At 38.0% G+C, this 4,888-nt stretch overlaps 1 long non-coding RNA gene across 1 annotated transcript; it reads right to left on the bottom strand.

The window, feature by feature from the left end:
* Positions 1 to 327: 327 nt before the first annotated feature.
* Positions 328 to 4,579, bottom strand: LOC134296564 (uncharacterized). The gene is made up of 3 exons (XR_010003357.1): positions 4,183 to 4,579; positions 2,385 to 2,515; positions 328 to 524 (listed from the first exon to the last, which is right to left on the bottom strand). It is a non-coding gene; the product is annotated as an uncharacterized LOC134296564 (long non-coding RNA).
* Between the last annotated feature and the right edge of the window lie 309 nt (positions 4,580 to 4,888).

Consider the following 4,888-nt stretch of genomic DNA (forward strand, 5'->3'; position numbering starts at 1 on the left):
TTAGACAACCTAAACTGATTAATAGTAGCAGGATGGAGCTTTGAATACATAATTTATTCACATCTCTTAAAATTTGTCCCTACAACTTTGTATGAATAGAAAGTTATTTTTAAAATACTAATAATTTTTATTCAGTGGTTCATTTGTTAAACCGTTATCATTTAATCCCATGCTTTCCATTTTTAATACTTTAACATACAAATATTACATTGCCTTTTATTCTGTTTTAATCACAACATTCCCCTTCATTTCTCCTCTGTTCCAAGAACAATAATTCATTGTTAGGTTTCTGAAATAGGAGGAAGAGATAGACAGCACACATACTCATTCTTTGATTCCTCTTTTTTTCCTGTGATGTTATCTATGAGTTGTCATGAAGTATGAACATGAACAACAGAGCAATACCTCAGAGTGTAGTGCATTCCAGCCTGTTTGAAATGTCTGTGGCTGGTCAAACAATGTGATTCCGAAAATCGAACAAAATTTTGTCCCAAGCCCCTAAGAATGTGCAAATCTTGGATTATCTGCAAGCAGAAAATAAATACAACACACTGGTTAATAGGAATGTGCAATTTGGAACAAACACATGCCGTTTTTCAATCCCATTTTTGGCTAACCCCTTATTCTGTTTATCAAAAAATTTCCAAAATGGGTGCCGTTTTCATTCAGGAAGATTCAGCCCAGTGGATACATTGGAGAAACTTTTGAGAATACTTTCTCAGTCATTTTAGGAAGATCTATCTGCATTAAACCTATCTCAGTTGTCTACTACATTTATGGCTGCAGGCTTGCCAAGTTTCATAACATTTCACCAATCCTCTGATCCTTTGCAATTATTTTAAGTTTTTACCATAATTTTTTTTTTAAATAAGACTAACTACAAGATAGGATTCTGGAAATTGTAATTGCCAGTTATGCTCATTCTCAACCAATCAGAGCATGGGCACAACCGAGCCTCTTATTGGCCAAGAAACAAACAGAGAGAAACTTCAGCTCCCATCATGTCCCGAGACGAGTTCAGAGGCTTTTCAGTGTCTGACCAATGCAAATTCTGCTGGGAATGTGAAGGAGGGGCCTAGGGAAGTTTTCCAAAAGAAATGAATAGTGCTGGAGGAGGGGAGAAAGAAAAGATGCTACAGTGCAGTTAATTCCATCATCACCAGTAGTTGAAAGATGCAGCTAGTGTTGATTTGTTTTGGCCAGCCTTCTGGCTCCCCTCCCCCCCCCCCCCAATCTTTCCTGTTTCCGGGGATTTTGAAAGAATCACTGAACTTTCCAAATAAGTTTTTGTCCAAACAGATATGCGCACAACCCTACTAGTTACTAAACCACAGATATTAAGACTATCCTATAACTTTCTGCTGGATGGGTCTGCTTTCTCTTTGCACTTATATATGAAGAGAGGAGAATAGTGATGGTCTAGAAGGCAATGCAGTGGGAATGCAATTCTTCAATAATTTCATTCTCAAAGAAAGCAAGGGGTAATTTTAACAAAAAGAGTTAAGGTACAGTGTCAAAGGATTTATTTTACAAACCAGTAACTCAAATTGCTGTATATACTCATGTATAAAGGTAAAGGTAAAGGTTTCCCCTGACGTTAAGTCCAGTCATGTCTGACTCTGGGGTTGGTGCTCATCTCCATTTCTAAGCTGAAGAGCAGGCGTTGTCCGTAGACGCCTCCAAGGTCATGTGGCCGGCATGACTGCATGGAGCGCCGTTACTTTCCCGCTGGAGCGGTACCTATTGATCTACTCACATTAGTATGTTTTCGAACTGCTAGTTGGCAGGAGTTGGAGCTAACAGCGAGCACTCACTCCGCTCCCGGGATTTGAACCTGGGACCTTTTGGTCTGCAAGTTCAGCAGCTCAGTGTTTTAACACACTTTGCCACCGGGGTTCCATACTCATGTATAATTCTTAAAAATTATACATAAGTCTTAAAAATTAATCAAAAATTAATCTCAAAAATGCGGGTGAACAGATCTATGTATCTATGGGTCAATGTAAATACTGTTCCTTAATACTTGTAAAAAAAAAAAAAAGCACCTGCTTCTCTGAGCAGACTGGCAAAAGTCAAGTGCCTAGTGCATTCCATAAGAGCTTAGACAAAGCAGCAACTGTCTGCTTTCTCTACTATGGTGAGGTAGCACCAAAGAACCACTTTTGCCACTATTTCCTTTTCCAGATTAATACTGTGCCTTACATTGATTCATGAATAGACTGACTCAGGTTTCTTGGGTTGTTTTTTTTTGGCTAAAATTTGTACATAAAACAGTGTTCAATATTCTCTCATGAAAGTGAGTGCCATAATATGTTTAGAGAGAGACATATTGAAACTATAAGACAGTGTGAAAAATGTTCCTTGTAATGTTCAATAAAATTTACCTTCCTATTGCCAGCGTACTGTGATTTGTGCAGCATCCTCATATGTAGCACCGGGTCATTATATTATATGAAGCACACAACCTATGGAATGTGTTACTTTTGGAGTCCTCTCCCAGTGTTTTCTGTGGCACCTATAGTGGGAATATATTAAAAAAAAATCACCTCTGCTCACTCCATATGTGAAAAATTGGCTTCCTAACATTATTCTCAGGAAGAATAGTTCTGAAGCCATTAATGTATTTTTGTACAAAACAAAACACATTTTTCACACAAAAGACATAAAGCCCCAATAGAATTATGGCCTAATTTCCCCATAGAAAAATATCCACATGCATTTCTGTACAGAATAATTTCCTGAAATGGTTTGGAATTTTGTGAATATTTGGTAAAAAAATCTGCCCAACAATATTTGGGGTTTTTCACAGTGGTAAGAAAACTGCAAAAATCATTCATTTACATACATAAGTACTAAACTCATTGAGGATGTGCATCTCTACTCAATGGTGACTATCATGACAGATGCATCCCAGTTGCTAAATTTGCTACCAAACAGCTGCACTAATAGTTCATCAGCTAAGTACTGCTAATGTTTCATGTGTCTTCTATCATTGAATTCTACATCATCTATTCCTCATATATGCTTCAACATGCATCAGAGGAGAAAAGGTTCCTGCGTTGCTTCTAGTCCCAAAGAGTTACCTCTCTGAGTGCTGAAGGCCATAATGTCTTTTAAAGAAGACTTGCTAGTCACTATGAGAGGATTTTTTGACCCTCTGAGTCTTTATGGAGCGGTTGCTGTACATGAAAAGAGAATAAAATGGATGCACTGCTATTTTGTTTTAGAAAGGTAGCTCAAAACAAAGCTGGTGGTAATAGACAGAATTAACACAAGAAACCTGTGAAGCATGGTATTTAATCAGAATGGATTAAATGGATTATATTGAAGAAAAATTAAAAATAATTAATTAGCGACATTAAATTAAATCAAATTTCCTTATCTACTCTTAATGACATTAACTTAATTTCAATGAAATTATGTTGCAAAATGTGACATAATGTTTTAATAAAGTTAATTTAATGAAGTAACACTATTGGAAACTAGTGGAGGCAACATCTGTTTATATGGGCCTGTACATGCTCATATGTTTGTGTGGTTTTCTGGGCCCAGCTAACACTGGATGTGCCTGGAAGTATGAAAAAGCAATAGAGGCAACCTATTCATAGACTCATAGAATCATAGAGTTGGAAGAGGCTTTATAGGCCATTGGGTCCAACCAGTTCAATGCAGGATCTTCAGCTAGAGAGTCTTCAGCAGGTAGCTGACTAACCTCTATTTAGAATCATAGAATCATAGAATTTTGCACTGCCCAAAAATCATATTTGAAGATATCCAGAGAAGAACACACCCCACCATTTTCCTAAGCAATTGGTTTCCTGAACTGCTCTTACTGTCAACAGGTTGCTTTTATAGTCCAATCAAATCCTACTCTCAAACCATTAGTCCTATCTAATAAGGCACTGAAAATGCGAGTGAATAAAATATGGCAATTTTACAATAAATACTATGGAAGCAGCTCACACAACTGGGATCTCAAGTATAGTGAATATTTTGTTGTGTCTTTGATGAAATGTACAAATTGCTTTTTAGCATTGTTGAAATCTCAGAAGAGGAGGAGTCAGGTTCTCAGGAGAGTGCCCTCTCTCGCCAATTCCTGGCAAAAATTCAAATTTTTTGCTTCTTTTTATCTTGATCTATCTATCATCTAGCTATCTGTCAGTAGAAAGTTTTGTATCTTACCTATATTTCAATGTAGGTGCATGTCATGTTAAAAGAGAACCTCCAAATAAAATTTTCTGTTATTTGCACACTGTGTGTGGATGAGCCTCTTTTTCATCTTCTGAATATACTCATGTATGAGGGCAGGTTTTGGGATCAAAACTATACATTTGTATAGGGGGGAAAGCACCAGTGCCACCATGAAGGGTCAGCTGCCTTGGCCATTGCTGCTGCTGCAGGCATGACATCATAGTGGCAATAGACAATAGAGGGATGGGGAGGTCAGTGCTCATCTTAGATTCTCCCAGAACAAACTTAGCTCTTGCCTTTCAACATCTACTTTTTTTCATGTCAGGAGCAACTTGAGTCGCTTCTGGTGTGAGAGAATTGGCCGTCTGCAAGGACGTTGCCCAGAGGACACCCAGATGTTTTTGATGTTTTTACCATCCTTGTGGGAGGCTTCTCTCATGTCCCCGCATGGAGCTGGAGCTGATAGAGGGAGCTCATCCGCACTCTCCCCTGTGGTATTCAAACCTGGCAGCTTTCAGGTCAGCAACCCAACCTTCAAGTCACTTAGTTCACTATGCCATCTGGAGTATGGTTCTTTTTTTGATAAGTTAATGTACAGCATTCCCATTGATCCAGGATTAAATCGAACCAGATTTTTGGAGTTGATTTTATCTGTCAAAAACATCTAGACTTATATAGGGTATGCCAGCTTTGCATG

Source organism: Anolis carolinensis, chromosome 2 (genome assembly GCF_035594765.1).
Source record: "Anolis carolinensis isolate JA03-04 chromosome 2, rAnoCar3.1.pri, whole genome shotgun sequence".
NCBI lineage: Eukaryota > Metazoa > Chordata > Lepidosauria > Squamata > Dactyloidae > Anolis > Anolis carolinensis.